The 17,938-nt window shown below is 50.5% G+C and overlaps 2 long non-coding RNA genes across 2 annotated transcripts; one reads left to right on the plus strand and one right to left on the minus strand.

Moving 5' to 3' along the window:
• Positions 1 to 139: 139 nt before the first annotated feature.
• On the plus strand, positions 140 to 17,938 carry LOC112664234 (uncharacterized). The gene is made up of 3 exons (XR_003139591.3): positions 140 to 278; positions 12,227 to 12,334; positions 16,351 to 17,938. It is a non-coding gene; the product is annotated as an uncharacterized LOC112664234 (long non-coding RNA).
• Positions 3,095 to 15,506, minus strand: LOC125752781 (uncharacterized). Its single transcript, XR_007403072.1, has 3 exons — positions 15,239 to 15,506; positions 12,679 to 14,618; positions 3,095 to 5,541 (listed from the first exon to the last, which is right to left on the minus strand). It is a non-coding gene; the product is annotated as an uncharacterized LOC125752781 (long non-coding RNA).

A 17,938-nucleotide genomic window follows, 5' to 3' on the forward strand; every position in this document is an offset into this window, starting at 1 on the left:
CCACGGTCCGGCCTCCCGCCGCCTGCCAAGGCCACCACTGGGTCCTTCTTTCCTAAAACAGTCAAGAGTGCACAAGGGTGAAGGCAGGTAGCTCCAGTCTCCAGGATGGGCGCCTCTTCACCTCCTCTGAAGCAGTCTGATAGGGCTCAGTTGGGGGCCACTCTCCCATCTGCTGGGGCCCAGGATCTGGGGCAGGACGCCAGCGGCGGTCCCCAGAGAAGGGATCATCTTGGCTGGGTGGGTTCTTCACCCTCACCCACCCTGGACCCAGGCATGAGGTAAGCAGGTGGGTGTGTGGTGGGGGCTGGGCAGGGTGAGGAGTTTCTCCTGGTACTTCTCCTCCGGGGGCGGGGGGGTGGGGGGGGGCCGGATGATGGAGAAGGCAGCGCTGCCTAAAACAGAGACAGAAAAAGGGGAAGCGCATCACTGGAGGCTCGGCGACAACTTTCACATGTTACCTCTTCCTGCTTCTGGAAAAAGAGAAAATGGGGGAAGAGAAAGGGCTTGCTCAAATGAAGTCCTGCCCAGAACCTCTGGCAGGGCGCACCAGCGCCCGCTCCCCGCCTGGGCCAGAAGGCCTAGAAGCGCCCGCCGGGGGCGGGGGGAACCTGCCCGATGAATCTGAAGGGGTGATCCAGGTGAGATTTCTAAGCAAGTTGTCCTCTACCCCACCCCCACGGGCTTGGGAGAGTTTCACCAAAATTCCCACACACACCCCTCACTGGAGGTCGCGGGGCCTCCCCAAGGGAGCAGAGCTTCCAAAATAAAGTTTGCGCAGAGCTTCCCTCGGCGGTGCTGCCCGAGCGCCCGGCACGGAAGCGGCCTGGACCGGGGCGCGCCCGCGGTGGCCCACGCCGGCCGCCCCGCCGCGCCCCCCGCCCGCCGGCCCGACCCGGGGAGGGCCGCCCGCTCCGCCGAGGGGGCGCGGAGAAGGGGGCGCGCTCCAGCTCGGGCCGGGCCGCGCGCGCGCCGCCGCTCGGGCTCCTTTGTTCTGGGGCCTCGGCCGCTCGGCTCCGGCGGCTCCGCAGCCCCCGCCCCGCCCCGCCGCCCCCGCCCGGCTCCGCTACACTGTGACCCGTGGCACCCACGCCCCGTCCCCCGCAACAAAGTAGCGGCCCCCCGGCCGGCCCCCGGGCCGTCCCCTCCCCCGCCCCGGCCGGGCCCCCCACGCCTCCCCGCCGCCCCTCCCCCACCCCGGAGCCGGAAAGGCACCGACTGCACCGACCTGCCCGCCGCCTCCGGGGCGGAGCGCACAAAGGGGCAAAGTTTCCCGGCCCGCGCCGCCGCCGCCGCCGCCACCACCGTCGCGGCCGCCGCCGCCGCCGCCTGGGGCGCCCGCCTCACGGAGCGCCTGGCCCGGCCGAGCTCTGCGCGCGGAGCCCCCCGCCCGGGCCGAGGAGGGGACGGCGCAGGAGGAAGGAAGAGGCAGCGGCGGCCGCGGCGGCAGCAGCAGCAGCAATGAAGGCGTCCGCGGGACTCCCCGCCCCCCGCGCGCCGCGGCACGTGCTCGCCCGGGGACTCCCCCGCCCGGGAGGGCGCGCACGTGCGGCCCCGCCGAGCCCCGCCGGCCCCGCCGGCCCCGCCGCCCCCTCCGCCGGGCCCGGGGCTGCGCGCGGGGGGAGTTCCCGCGGGGGGAGGGCACGGAGCAGGCGGCCGGCGAGCGGGGGGCGGCAGGGCCCGGCCCGGCCGCCGCGCCTTTGCACCTGCAGGACCTCCCCACGCCCGCGCCGCCCTCCCGGGACCCGGCTGCCCGCCTCGGGCCAGCGGCCCCGGCCCTCCGGCGCCTCTGCAGCCCCGGCGGGCGAGGCGGGCCGCGCGGGGTGGGGCACGCGGACCTCCCAGCCTAGGCCCGCGGCCGCGCCGGCCCCGGTGTCCCCGCTTCCTGCCGCTCCCTGCGGGCCCGAGCGATGCGCGGCGGCCCGGAGCCCCCGGGAGCCCCGAGCCCCGGGCCCGACTGACCCCCCTCTCCCGGCTGCCGCTCGCCGATTCCGAGGCAGGACAATGGGGGACATCGCGCGTTTGCGTACCGAGTCAGCCTGGCCGGCAAGGAGGGGGCACCGGGGGCAGAGGCTGCGGGCCGGCCGCGGGGCACCCTCGCAAGGGCCACGGCCGAGCGCCCTATTCAGGCGGACCCCAGGGCCGTGCCATCGCGAGCCTCCCCCGCGCCGCGCTCGGCTCTTTCGCGTCGAAAACAAAGACTAATCCGATACCCCCGCCCTGCCTCCCAGAGGAGGGGGAACGGGCGCGTCGCGGAGGGTAACGCGGAGGACAGCGTTCAGGAGGGGCTCGGGGAGCCTCCAAGGGGGCCGCGGCGCAGCCAAGCCCCATTAGCCAGTGCAGACACTTTGGAAAGTCACCCTGGGCTATTTTCCAGGCAAAGGACAAGGAGCAAGGCACAAGAATATTTCCAAGTTGCCAAACTGCCCGTTCTCGCTGCTGCTTTTTTTTTTTTTTTTTTCCCCTCACCTGTTGTTCAGGCCAAGTTGAAATTCCAGGTTATATTAGTTCAGCTCCACCCATCTGGCCTGACTGCCAGGCTGGTGCCCGCAGCTGCCTTCCACCTACCTGGGTTGCTGGGGAGAAGGGTGGGTCTCTAACACACACACACACACACACACACACACACACACTCGCGCGCGGGCAAGTCCTGGCAGAAACAACCATGGGGCGGACTGGCCTGACCAGTTTGGGCGGTGCTCAGGGAGCCAGGTGCCTGGCAATCATCCCCGACCCGCTGAAGCTAACAACTCAGCCAGAACTGGAAAAAGAGCATTCGGCGGGCTATTTAGAAGAAACAAAAAAAGTAACCGATCTCAAGTAGCGCTGTCCAGAAAGCCCTAGACTGGAGGAAAAGCCGGGGTTCTGCCTGGAACTTCCCTCCTCGCAGGCCTTTTTCTGACAGGCTGCACCACTGGCCAGGTTGTCAGCTGTGGGTGGGTGGGTGGGTGGGTGGGGAACGTGGCTGCAAGACCTAGTTCCTACCCGGGTGTTTGAGAGGACTAAAGAGTTTCTGTTCAGGGAAGTAAGTCTAGAACTGAAAAGAGATACTTGGTGTAATTTTCAATCAAACAGAAGAACAGGTTGTGGACTTGAAGTTGTCTATGTTTTAAATAATTTCATTTTAATAAAAGTTACACATATTAGAGAAAATGTAGAATACACAGAGAATTAGAAGACAAACATCACCCAAATACAACCACATTTAACCATATGCTATATTTCTTCTAGCCTTTTCTATTTGTAGATTAGTTTCCTCTTTTTTTTTTTTTTAATAACATGATTGTATGCACTCTGCAATTTGCGGCCCTCTTTTCACTTAACATTATACCATAAGCATTTCCCTGTTTGTTACACAATCTAGTATGACAATGGGGTGAAGAATGTGGCTTAGGGACAGCGAATTCTGGGTTCCAGACCCCACTGTGATATTTATTAGCAGAGTGACCTTGGACAAGGTACCATCTCTGAGAGAATCCAAGTACTTGGCCAAGGGCTTTTGGGACAATGCTACCTCAAATCAGTTCCTTCTTTTTTTCTTCATAGGGCATAATAAATGAAAACAGCTATTGTCATATCCGTATCCGTAGAACAACCAAGTGAAGTAGGTGGTATCATTAAACTCATTTTACAGATAAACAGAAAGATTAAGTAACTTGCCCAAGGTCACTCAGCTAGTAAATGGTAGATTCAGAATTTAAGGCCGGCACCTTTCCTTCTGTATTCAGAGCAATTTACTGTGCCAAAGTAGTTTCCACCAGCTACCTATGAGGGGGTTGTTTCACAGAATCCTCTGACTTGGGGACACTTAGGTGACTCAGTGGTTGAGCATCTGCCTTCTGATCACGTTGAGATCCCAGGGTCGTGGGATCAAGTCCCACATCAGGCTTCCCACAGGGAGCCTGCGTCTCCCTCTGCCTATGTCTCTGTCTTTCTCTGTGTATCTCTCATGAATAAATAAATAAAATCTTAAAAAAAAAATCCTCTGGCTTAGCTAGCTAGGTGGATGCTGGTACCATTCACCAAGACAGAGTGCAGGAGGAGAGAGTTATAGAGCCATCCATGTAGAATTGAGGAGGTGAAGCCTGGGCTGGAAACACACATGGGCCCCATTGCAAAGCACAGTCTAAGTGAGGCCCCAGGTGTGGAGGAGCGCATTGGTAGTGGACATGCAGAATGAGAGGCAAAGGCAGCCAGGACAGAGGCCCAGGGAACACCAGCTCCTGAGGGACAGCAGCTGACAAGGGGCCAGCCAAAGAGACTGAGAAGGAGCAGCCAGAGAGGTGGGAGGGAAACCAGGCCCAGCCCGACACCTGCCTGTGTTTTTCCCAACTGCTTCTCCCTCTGGAACCCCGAACTTCGGCAGTCTCATCTGCTCATTCCTTGTACCTAGGGAAACCCCTTCCCACTTCACCACCCCCTTCCCGCTTCCAGCTACTCCTCCTACCTGCCAAATTCCCACTTATCCTGCAAGTCTCAGCATAAATGCCAGTCCTTCCATAAAACTTCTTCCAGACCCTCGGATTCCAGAGCCTCACCTCTCCCGCCCCCCCCCAAGTTTAATGCACCCTCCCTTTGCAACAGTTATCTTATCAGCATTGTAATTGTTTGCACATTTCCCTCCCCATTACTATGAGCTCCTGGAGGGCCGGAACCTTGTCTTTTCACCTTTGTAATCCTAGACCTAGCACTCGATCAATATGTGTCGAATGAAGAAAGGAGGTCAGTAGAACCTGATCAATGACATATCCCAGTGACACCAAAGACCCACAGGCTTCCAAGGGTTTTTTCCAGTGGGCCTTCTTGGGTCTGCAGCCTCCCGCGCTGCCGGGTTACTCCTTCCTCACACACCACTCGAGTTGGAACAGCTGGGACGGTGGTGGTGCCCAGCGAGCGGCTCTGTCTGGCAGCAGCAGCATTAAGCTAGAGGCAGTGGTTCGCTAACACTGGTCCCCAGGCGCAGCATCACCGACACCTGGGAACTTGTTAGAAATGCAAACTCTCGGGCCCCACCCTAAACCTACTCAAGCAGAAACGGGGTGGGGCCCAGCGCTGAGTTTTAACAAGCCCTTCGGGTGATGCCCGCTGAAGTTTGAGAAGCACTGGACTTTTGGAAGCGGTCGAGAAGCAAGTTCAGCACCCAGGCAGCGGCCAGGATCAGGCCCGAGGCGCTTAGAGGAGGTAGACCTAGAGACGCTCCTTTTATTAATTGGCGTGGCGGGCTCCACCCCCAGCGACGGACGACTGAGCCTTTTTAGGCCACTGCTCGGGTGAGGTCAGGACCTGGCTGCCGCAGCTGCCCCAAGGGTTAGAAAGGGAAATCCCGTTGCGAAGGAAACAAGCCCAGTGGACTGCAGACACTGCAGGGTTGGCAGGGGGCGTTTCCCTGGTTGGGGATGGAGGTGGGGCTGACTTCCAGCTCCACTGAGGAATTGCGGTTGATTCAGCACCCGGCCAAGAGCACAGGAAGTTGTGTTGGATGTGCCCGTGTGGTTCTTCTGGAAGTCACTTCGTGGAATCAACACTGCTGGTTGTTTGCGGAACCTGCAAATGATCGCATGTGACTAACGTCCTCTGAGATGCTCGACCCTGCTCCTTCTCTTTAGCTAATAAGCAGTTTGCCCTGTTTGAAGGAGCTTTGTACTATGGAACGTTTTCCAGAAATGTAAATACACACCCATGTGCACGCCTGGGCTTGGTTTTAAAGATTGAAGGCATTGGGAAGTTTGATTGGGGATGTGTTTCTTCTCTGGTCATGTATTGGTTAAAAATATTATCAGCTAATGTTTGCATAGAGCTTTCCCTTTTCAAAGCACTTCCACATACATTATTATCGTTCTGTCTGCAGAGTGATAATACGGCAAGTGCAAATGTTACTTTCCTTTTCTTTCGGTGACATGGCTTTTATTATTATCACCATTTTACAGATAAAGGAACTGGGATTCTGAGAGGTAATGTGTCCAAGGTCACTTACTACCAGGTGGCACAAATGGGCCTACAATCTAGGACCTCTGAAATTTGCCTACCAGGGTCAGGGCTGATAGGGGGCAGAAGCTGACATTTTGCTCATGGGGAAAGGGAGATTCATCAGTAGATTCCTTTTGGACATGCATTGGTTACTAGGACATGTGTAGGGTATCTAGACTACATTTTTGAGTAGCTCAGCAAAAGCTTTCATGTTTTATTTCTGTGACTTTATTTTGAATTTAGAGTGAATCAAAATGACTATATAACTTAGAAGGAGAATGCAAGGTCCCCACCATAATGGGAAATCTTCCAACCTAAGGGAAATCTTCCAACCATGATGGAAATCTTCCAACCCTCCTTGGGCAGGAGGGTGGGAACTTTGATGGACTTCAAGACTCAGGTTGCTGAATACCCAAGAGGGATAAAGGCTTTGGTGTCCCCCACTCACACCTTGATTTGACCAGATATAACAGGATCAGTTAGGTTTCGCTGTAATAACAAACTATCCCCAGGTCTCAGTGGTTTGACCAAAAGTTTACTTCTCAATCGTGAAATATGTCCATTGGGGGTCAGCAGCAGCTCTGTTGTCCATGGCGACACAGGCAGCTCCAACTGGACATGTTGCCTCCTCAACCCTGAAGGCAGGAAATGAGGATGAGGCAAACCAAGCACTAATTCTCAAAGTTTTGACCTAGGAATAATTCATGTCATTTCCACTCTAATTTCACTAGCAAGTCACAAGGTGGCAAGGAAGTGTAGTAGGAGCAATGCTTCCATGAACCTGGAGAAGCAAACGTATTTGGTTAACAGTGCTAATAACACATAGGGAATAGTGTCAGCAGGTGAGGTGGATGTGGGTACCGGAGGCATAAGTGCAATCAGTTCCACCCATTTCATGAGTGCTTCTCCCTCCTGAGGACATGTATTTGAGATTCCCATTCTATTGGGTTGTCGTTTCTCCCACTAGAGAAGATTCAGATATTTAGACCCAGGCAAAAGAAATCTGAGCTGAGGGAAGTATGATGGCAAAGATGAGTGGCAGTGGGGCAAGCTCAGTAGAAATTAATTTGTAAATTGAGTATCCAGCAGAGGAAAGGACTCGGGGCATATGTGTCACCAGGGGCCTGTCTGCTTAAGAGGAAAGTTCTAAAGCTATGACAGAAGCATTTCCTGCCTTCTCGCCATTCACTCCCACTCATCCTTCCTGGCTAAACTCAGGTGACAACTCAGGAAGCCTTTGATGGTCTCTCAAGACTGAACCTGCCCATCACATTCTTAAGAGTACATTGTTAAGAGTGTCTAGGTCTGTCACGTTTACTATGCTGCAGAAAGAGACCACATCTTGCTCAGGGCTTGCTGTGGTACCGGGAATGTATTGGAGTCTCAGCATGAAGGCAGAGAAACCAGCAGGAAGGTTGTTATAGGAACCCAGGTGAGAAAAAAAATGATGGTGGTCTCCATTACAGTTGTGAGGTGGGGAGGGAGAAAAGTACTAGAGAGAGATTTAGGGAGCCATATCAACAGGGTAGGGATCAATTACATGAGGGTATATGGAGGAGGTTTCTGGAAGAACAATAGGGTAGATGGTAGAACCAGAGGAAGATCAGGTGGCTGAATGAGGTCACCAAGGACATGTCCATTTAAGGTGCATATGAGACATCCCCAACAAGACCCAAGAAGCAGCATATATGGAGACCTGAGGTTCTGGGGTGAAACTGGCTGGACCATGATCCTATGATTTACCTAGTAGTTGAACATCAAATCCTCCAACAAGGTCAGCCTTTTGTTGTTGTCATTGTTGTTGTTTGAGAGAGAGAGAGAGAGAAAGGTCAAGCAGAGGGAGAGGGGTAGAGAGAGAGGGAGAGAGAGAATGTTAAGCCCCTGTGCAGGGTTCAATCTCACAACCTGCAGATCACGATCTGAGCTGAAATCAAGAGTTGAATGCTTAACTCACAGAGCCACCAAGGCACCACAAAGTCAGCCTTTCTAAAAGGAACTTAACTGATAGGGGTGCCTGTAGCTCTGTAGGTTTGGGCATCTGCCTTCTGCTCAGGTCATGATCCTGGGGTCCTGGGATTGAGCCCCACTTTTGGCTCTCTGCTCTATGAGGAACTTGCTTCTCCCTCTCCCTCTGCCCCTGCCCCTCCTCCTGCTTGTGCTCTCTCTCTCTAATAAATAAAATCTTTTTTAAAAAACAAAATTAAAAGGAACATGTGAAACATAAAGTGGAGAATTGGGGAGAGGAAAGCACAGAAAATAACGTGTAGTATAAAAATCATGAAATTCCTGAGCTTTAAATCTTAAGAATTCAGCCAGAGCAGTACAAGGGCTTTCTAAAGAGTCAAGTGTCCCTACTAGATGGCTTCAACTTTAACCTGTTTGTCCCATGACCTTGTTTTCATATGCTGCTCACATTCCATCTCTACTCAGCAGGAGCTTGCTTGCTCAGCTTGCATCTGAGATCTGAACTTGATTTCAATCCCTTTCATTCTTGAGGTTCCACTTCCCCATATCCTTTATGGGTGAGAGTCAAACCCCATTTGCAGGAACTGTGTAGGGCAGGCAAACCAATCCTCAGAGCCCCTACCAGATCCCATCACTCCACTTGGCCATTGTGCATCCCCCTCCCCCCACACACTCTTCCCTTTCCCCCAAAATTGAGATGCTCCCTCTGGGTGCCTGGGCTCCATTTCCAGCTCCTCTGCGTACTGGTTTGTGACTGTGGGCGAGGTAATTCCCCTCTCCCAGCCTCCTTCCCATCTGTCAAAATGCTACTTAGGCTACCTCCTTTGCAGATTCCTTTGCAGAGAATCAAATGAGCCTCGCTATGGCAATGTTCTACCTCGGACATTGGTGTGTAGTAGGGACTCAAATGGTCCCCTCTTTCCTTTTTTTTTTTTTTTTTAAAGATTTTATTTATTTATTTATTCATGAGAGGCACAGAGAGAGAGGCAAAGACACAGGCAGAGGGAGAAGCAGGCTTCATGCAGGGAGCCTGACGTGGGACTCGATCCCGGGTCTCCAGGATCACGCCCTGGGCTGAAGGCAGGAGCTAAACCGCTGAGCCACCCAGGGATCCCCAGGTCCCCTCTTTCCATTCCATCCGATCCCTTGGTTCCTCTTCCCCCTTCAGGGAGAAAGGGTCTTACAGTATTTTAACCATATGTAGCCATGACAACCAGAATTAAAATTTATACAATAATCAGTGAGGATATTATGTATTACTTAAGAGAATGGAGGTAATGATGTGCAGGTGCCCAGGATGAGACTCGGCACTGAGCAGGAGCCCCTCCTCAGTCTCCCCAGCTGGAGACAGCAGTTCTCCAAACACATCCTTCCCTACACATTCAAGCAGCCCTAGGGCCTGCCACCTCCACTCTAAACCATCCTGAACTGGTGCCCTCTCTCAGCCTTCTAGTGGCTACCCGGTTCTCACTCCTGCTTACCTCCCTGCCCTCACCCTGCAGCCTCCTTCTTCATAGACATGGATCACACTGCCTTGGATTCAGACCCCCTGGATCCACTTGTTCCAACCAGAGCCTTAGAATTGAAAAGGCCAAGTGCCTGGGCCATCATCCTGCAGCCAATCAGGAAAAGAAGTTTCAAACTCTTGCCACTCCAAGTATGATCTGTGGACCTAGGGCATCAGGACAGCTGAGGGTTTGTAGGGGTGTAGAACCCAGTGGGCCCCAGAGCTGCTGAATCAATATGTGCCTCCTAGCAAGACTTCCAGGTGATTCCTAGGCACCCTACAAACTGAGAAGCTCTGCTTTTGAAGTCTTTCAGGATAAATGGGCTAGAGATTTTTTTTAAAAGGATGCAGTCTTTTTCTATGGAGCAGGAGAGGCGTTCTTGGGAACACCTGCGCTAACGGATTGAGTCATCCGAGGTCAGTCTGGCATCGTTCCTGGGGAGGTAGTCTGTATTGCCAACACTGTACTATTCATCTGCGGAGCCAGGGAGCATGAGCTGAGCTGATGCCTCCGTCTTCTTGCCATTCTTTAGGGGTGTCCTAATGGAGACATGACTAGGGCCATGACCCACATCCACCTGTCACTTGGCTATTTCGGACCACAATAAAACATGAATTTTATTTTATTTATGAGAGATAGAGAGAGAGGCAGAGACACAGGCATAGGGATAAGCAGACTCCCCATGGGGAACCAGATGTGGGACTCGATCCTGAGACCCTGGGATCATGACCTGAGCCAAATGCAGACACTTAACTGACTGAGCCACCCAGCTGCCCAATGTTAATTATTATTAAAGTCAACCATATCTTCAAAAATCTCCTATGTTTTGGGGCACCTGGGTGGCTCAGTCAGTGAAGCGATCTACTCTTGGTTTAAGCTCAGGTCCTGATCTTAGGGTCATGAGTTCAAGCGCTGTGGTGGGCTCCGGGCTGTTTTGAGTCTGCTTACAACTCTCTCTCCCTCTACCCCTGCCCCAGCTCTCTAAAATAAATAAATACATCTTAAATATGCCTTTTATGTTTTAATATTAAAGTATTTTTGAAAAATATTTGACAACATTGGAAAACATTTACGAAATATGAAATTGAAAGAAAATAATTAGGATGTATTATATTATCAAAACTTTGTAAGTAATTATGCAAAGATTGGAAGAGAATACATCACAACATTAACAATGGATCTCCTGATGATTTTTGTTTTCTTCTTCATACCTTTCTTCTAAAATTTCTACAAATAAGTATTATTCCTATAATTGAGAAATAAAAAATTATTTTTGAAAAAAGACAAACGGAAAGCAGTTCCTTGAGAAAGAAGGAAGCAAATCCTGATTACCAACAGAATGATTGCAGCTTTGCACATTGCAGCCACCTGGAGAACTCTAGGAATACTGGTGCCCAGGCCCCACACCCAGAAATTATGTTTGAATGGATCTGGGTGGGGACCCCAAGCCTCATGTGCTTGGCAACATCTAGCCACACTTGGGTGTGGTCTAATGTGCTGCCGGGCTGGGAACAGCCGCTTGCCCAAGCCATCTCACTTTCCAGCAGAAGTTTAGGCTGCTGTCTGGTGGTGGAGGAACTACAAGACCTGATTTCAGGCTTCATCAGTGAGTGATCCTCTGTAGCTGTGTGATTCAGGGAAGCCATGTAACCGAACCTTAGTTTGTTCGTAAAATGGGAATATTTAATGCCTACTGCAAGAGTTGGGGCATGGCTTCCAGGAGAGGATAAATGAGAAAGGTCTGTGTGAAATAGAAATCATATAGAATGAGTTCTTTGTTAGAACCTGGAAACTCAGATGATAACAATTATCTTTGATCAATGAAATATCCTTGGCAACACAAGAACCCATGCAAATAAGCAGGTTTGTTTCTAAGCTCTGTCAGTCTTGTAATTTGACTTGATTTGGAGATTCTGTAGGCAGGTGCTGTCAGATGTGGATGCCCAGGACAGTCCTAGCCTGAGGGCTCATGGCCAGTGGATAGCAGCCAATAGATCTGAGCTGTTCAGACCATTTGGTCATCTTGCTTTGAGAGGTGGCTGGTTTCCAGAAGCCCAAACGTTGTTGTCATGAAAATGTGCCTTTGCATTTTAAATACATTCTGCTTCCAAAGACATGTTCTTACTTAACCATCTCCTTGGGAGGTTGTGACCACTGCTTAAAATGTCTTGGGAATTCCTCTTTTGAGATTGCCTTTGTCTAAGCTACATTTCTTTTCTGGGTAGTTTCAATCAGTGAATTCATTCTCTATCCTTTGAAGAGGAGCTTAATTTTAGAAAACAGTCGAAAATATCTTTCAGAACCAATTTTGTTTTAAAGATTTTATTTATTTATTCATGAGAGACACAGAGAGAGAGAGGCAGAGACACACGCAGAGGGAGAAGCAGGCTCCATGCAGGGAGCCCGACATGGGACTTGATCCCGGGTCCCCAGGATCACGCCCTGGGCCGAAGGCAAATGCTCAACCGCTGAGCCACCCAGGCATCCTAACCATGAATTTGATGGATGCCTGGATGGCTCAGTGGTTAACTGTCTGCCTTCAGCCCAGGGCGTGATCCTGGGGACCCGGGATCAAGTCCCATGTCGGGCTCCCTGCATGGAGCCTGCTTCTCCCTCTGCGTGTGTCTCTGCCTCTCTCTCTCTCTCTCTCTCTCATATGAATAAATAAATAAAATCTTTTTTAAAAACCCCAAATGTAATGATTAAGATGGTATTCAAACCTAGATAAGACATACATTTTTTTTTAAGTGAAGAGGTCATTCATTAAGTATGCCTGCCTTGCTACCCAGTTTACTCCCAGTGTCCGACACGGTGCCTGGGACCCATATCTCAACATATTCCTGTTGAATGATGAACAGAGCCCTGCTTTCTACTGGGACCCATAGACTGGCTCCAAAGTAAGTCTGAAAAGACATTGTACCGAAGTAGCCTATTTGGGATTAATAAATTCTAGTTTGTATGCTGATTAGAAATTAGTCCCTTTCTTTGGTAAGTGTGGTAGGTAGATATATATATATATATATATATATATATATATATATATATATATATATATATTTGACTAAAGAGAAAATGTTGCAGTTCCTTTCTCTCACTGGGGTAATACTGAATTTAGTTTCCAAAGGCAACACTAATCAGTGACAAATCCAAGCATTTTTGGAATTATTTTTCATGCCCACCCAATCCACAAAACAACTAATCAGGTATTGTTAGCAAGGACAATGCCTGAAACAAAACTCACTTTTTCATACAAGGATTTCAAGACACCCACTGGCAGGTGACAGAGAGGAAAGCAAGGTCTTGCTCAGGTAGTGGGAAGACTTTCACCGCAGAGCCAGTCTCAGCTGAGGCAAGTCGCTGCTCTGAAGGAGAAAGAAAGCCAAAGCCAAAGCTCAACTGCTTCTGGCAATGGAACCGTTTCCAGGAAGGGAACACACGGGTCATCTGAGGTCAAGTTCAGGGCACACAGCCAGCCGCCAGGCGGGAAGGAAGCTGCAGTGAATGCCTGCTTGCTTGCTCTCCAAGCCCTTTACCTTCTGAACAAGAGTCCTGTATCAGCACCCCTGCCAGGCCTCTCGGAGGACCTCAGAGGCTCGTTCCTGACCCAGGCCTCCTGGCTCTGGCCTCACAGACACGCAGAGGTGCTGAGGGGAGGCTGGTAGGAGGCAGTGTGTGCGGCAATGGCTCGCTGGCCTGTGCTGTCGTTGCCTTGCAGAGAAGAGGGGCCCGAGCACTCTACTTAAAGTACATGAGCATTCCGCATCCACAGTTGCCCTCCCCACCCCCAGGACGCACAGGACACATTCCTAGCTCCTTGCTTTGGTCCATGGCGTTAACTCCACAGTCATTGTCATCCCAGCTTCTGTTCTACAGACCCTCCTCTTGGAGTGCCCAGCTCCCGTGCTCTGTAACCCACCACAGTTCCCTTAGCTGGAAGCAGCACCTGTTACCGTCTGTCTTGCATCACGCTTAGGGACACGTCATCTCTCCCCATTTGGGACCACACTGTACCCACTCTTCACACCACACATAATCCTTCCTTTGCCCAACTGCTTAGCTGCTGGGTCTGTCCTCACCATTCTGCCTCCCATCATGTTCCTCACCTCACCGCCCAAGGCTCAGCTAGCTAGACTCTCTGAAGGACTTTCCACCCACACAGACCTACCAGCTCCACTTACCAAGTGGCTACTCTGTGCCCAAACATTTGTCTACAGTATTTCTAATCCTGGAACAGCCCTATGAAGTGGGATCAAAGATAGTTTCACTTTTGGACTTAAAGTTGAGACTCAGAGAGGTTCAGGAACTTGTCAGAGTTGCAGAGCCAGTTAGTGGCCCAACTGGGACTGGACCCCAGGTGTGATGCCTAAGCCCAAGCCCTCCATCTCTTCCATGCTACTTTTTCATTCATAAGGCAAATATTATGAACTTGAGGCTATAAGAACTTTTGAAGATCATCTTGTTTTCACAGCAAGGGACCTAAGGAGTAGAGAGGCCTGATAACTTGCCCAGGGTAACACAGCTTCTCTCCACCCCCTTTCCTCATCCTTCCCGTGTGCTGGAGTGGGGACCCAGGAACCATCTATCCCCTGTGAGGGGTTACCAGCGCCAGGTAACATTCTCCGGGGTTTCTAGTTGCAAGGTTTCTGACACTTGCCTGCCCTGCGAGCAGGGCCCCAGAGAAGGCAAGAGAGAATGTCACAGCAAGCTTAGAGCCACTGGATTATCCGTTCAGCTATATACAATGATAAAACCCCAAATAACAGTGACTTAGGTTTGTATCTCTTTTCTGTAGAAGAAGTCTGAGGAGGGCAATCTGGGGAAGTTTTATCCAGTTAGGGCCTGGGGCCTCTTCTGTCTTCTGCAATTTCCTCCTCATGGGGCCCTGCATGGTCCCCAGTGGCCCCAGGATCACCTGACGGGAGGGATCTGAGAGCAGACTCAAAGAGCTCTTTGACTTGTACCATTCATGCTGGAGAGGCTGCTCAGAGCCTGGCAGAGAGCTGGTCTGGCACCTGGTGAGATGTAGTATTTTGCTAGCAGCATAAAGGGATTGCAATATGGGGATATTTCATTGCTTAGTTCAGGGACTCTTCACAAGCTCAGCCTACTTCTCTTCTCCCCTTCTTCCTTCTTTCCTTTGGTTTAATAGTGATTGAGCTGTGCATTCCTATGTGCCAGGCCCTGAAGATACAAAGACAGATAGGATGCATTCTGTGATCTAATAAAGAGACGAGGAAATGGACCATTTTAATGCTATGGTGGCAGGGGAAACCTTAAGATCCATGCAACAGAAGCACACAGGCAGGGCATCTAGACCAGTTTCCTGAAGAGGGTGCTTGCTGATAAGACAGAGCTGAGAAACATTAGGGGGAATTGCTAGCTCCCAGTGATCACCCAGATATTGAGGATGAGTGAGAGGGAGGAGTCAGACGCCCCCAGTTTTCTAGCTGCAGTAGGGGGAGGGGTGATGGGGCCACGATGGATGCAGAGAACACAGGCCTTCTCCCACGATGGTGTTCTCTTGCCTGGGGAATACCCTGGGAATACCTGAGGAGGCTGCCACCTCCCCCGTACTACTCTCTTCCATTGCTGCTCCCAAAGACATGCACATGGGCCCTTTCCACTGTAAAGGTTTTCATTCAAGTGTTCTCGGGAGATGAAGTCCCTTTGATCCTGGTCTAACGAATCAAATGCAGGAGCATGGTCTGTACCAAGCATCCTCCAAGCCAGACTAAGTTGATTTCACAAGTGTCACTTGGGACCGCTGTGCCCAGTGTAAGCTCAGGCTCTAGAAAACCCACCTGTAGTGAACATCTGCCAAGTTGTGGGGAACCAGTGAATGGATCCTCTTCCCATGTTCGGGGACTTTCTCACTGTGGTGGGAGGCAGAGCCAGCCTCTCACGGTGAAGATGAAAAGTCAGATACTGGGATCCCTGGGTGGCACAGCGTTTTGGCGCCTGCCTTTGGCCCAGGGCGCGATCCTGGAGACCTGGGATCGAATCCCACGTCGGGCTCCCGGTGCATGGAGCCTGCTTCTCCCTCTGCCTATGTCTCTGCCTCTCTCTCTCTCTCTCCCTGACTATCATAAAATAAAAAATTAAAAAAAAAAAAAAGAAAAGTCAGATACCGTCTCTCTCAGATTTCCTTGCAGCTACTACTTGGCGTGTCCAAGGCATGTGGCTGATACTGCAACTAAGATATACCTACCAGAGTCTCAGGTCGGTGAGGAACTTCGTGTGGCAGGAGGAGTTACAGGGGGATCACATTCTCCCAATAGCCATGCCGGGCACTCTGGAACCTTGCAAATGACAACCTTGAAGCCTGAGCTTCATTAGGTCCATAGTAACTGCCTTCTATTTGCAATTAAGGACCATGACGATTTCTTGGCAGTTTCTCAGTCCAGCGAGGTACATTGCTGAAGGGAGCACAAACTTTGTTCAGAGGACAGTGAGTAAAACCATGTAGCTAGAACAGAGGATTCTTTCACAGAGTAGAAGATAAGGTTGGAGGATCCCAAAAACCCAGTTAAAGAAGAGCCTGGTCATCATTTTGTAAGAGGCACCAACATTTTTTAAATAAACTTTTATTTTGGAATAATTTTTTTAAAAATAAACTCTACGCCTAATGTGGGGCTTGAACCCACAACCCCGAGATCAAGAGTCACCATGCTCTACTGACTGAGTCAGCCAGGTGCCCATTTTGGAATAATTTTAGATTTACAGAAAAATTGTAAAGATAGTACAGAGCGTTTCCATATATGCCTCACTCAGTTTCCCCTGATGCTAACATCTTGCATTGTATGCTACATTTGTCAAAACTAAGAAGTTGACACTGGTATATTACTATTTACTAAACTCCAGGCTTGATATAGAGTCCACTAGTTTTTCCACTAATGTCCTTTTTCTATTCCAGGATCCGATCCAGGATACCACTTTGCATTTAGATGCCAATCTTTTTAAAGGAGAACATTAAATATGATTAAAAGCTGTTTTAGGAGAATCGTCTGAGAACAACAACCAGGTTGGACCAGGAAGCTGGGTAGCAAGGCATTTGTAAAGGCATTCCAGAATCTTCGCTGAATTTCCAAATGCACCTTAATGCCCGGTGCTAAAGAGACTCACCAGTTGGAGGTGCCATTGCCAGGAAGACGAGATCTGGGCCACTGGAAGCATGTCTGCCTGCTCAGGGCCCACAGGGGCCGAAGGCATCTTTAGGATGCTCCTGGGGGCCTCCACCTAGCAGCGTTAGTAAGCTAGCAGTTCTTCCTGCCCGGGCAACCAGCATGGACTGATAAATCTAAATAGGGAGCCAAAGAAATGCATGCTTATCTTCTTTTCTGAAAGTTTAGTCTTGTCTTCCTCAACAAGCAGCTTGTTGTGGAACGAGAACAGACTCAGGAATCAGGAGGGACCTGGGTTTGAGTCCCAGCTCCACCACTTACTTCAGGAGCCTGGGTGAGTTTCTCAACTCCCCTTGGGCTTTAATTTCCTCACTGGTAAAAAACTGGGATCTTAAATCTTCTTTATAAAATTACAGAGAGGATGAAATAACATTCACAGTGTTCAGTAGGGTATCTGGCACACAGTCGGCATTCAATAATCATGAGCTCCCTGACAACTTGAGGGTGGGATCTGGGCTCATAATTTTTTTGCTTATCCTTGTAATGCTTAGCACATAGGAGGCACTTCAAAATTTGGTGATTCCATTATGGAGCTCACAAACCCAATGACCCCACAAAAGGCTGATCATGTCTCTAGTTACATCATTCATTTATTTAGCAAGTCTATATTGGGCATTCACCAAATAGCAGTTAACAGATAAAAGCCAGACACTGTGCTAAGTGACCAAGACACTGTGTGTCAAAAAATGGCAAAGCCCAGGCAGGGAGAGAGGTCTTCAGACAACGTTCACTCAGGTCTGATACAGAGTTGGACACAGTTAATAGCAAGCAGTGTGTCCAAGAGCAGAAACACTGGCTCCTTCTGTGGGGGGCAAGTGTAGAGCTTCACAGAGGAGGAGACTTGGGACTGGCAGAATCAGTAGTTCTTTCAGGAAAAAAAAAGTGGGAGAAGATGAGAGAGAAGCATTTCAATCTGTGGGAAACACAAGAGGTCTTCTGGAACCATAGGTAGGCTTGTGGGGTTTATGGTAGGAGTAGTGACAGATGAGGTTATATGAACACGGCATCTCTAATACTCCTATACAGAAAGGACTGAGGGGCAGTCATCTGGTGGCAGGGGCTAGCAGAAGACCTGACTTGAAGCTGTGCTTACATAGAGTAACCACTATTTTTTTGTAAGGTAGTGTTCCCCTTATCTGATGGGGATACATTCCAAGACCCCCATGGAAGCTTGAAACCACAGGTAGTACCAAACCCTAAAAATACTAGATTTACTCCTATACCTACATACCTATGATAAAGTTTAATTTATAAAGTAGGCACAGTAAGAGATTAACAACAATAATAACAAAATAGGACAGTTGTAACAATATCCTATAA

This window comes from Canis lupus, chromosome 17 (assembly GCF_003254725.2).
Source record: "Canis lupus dingo isolate Sandy chromosome 17, ASM325472v2, whole genome shotgun sequence".
Taxonomy (NCBI): Eukaryota; Metazoa; Chordata; class Mammalia; order Carnivora; family Canidae; genus Canis; species Canis lupus.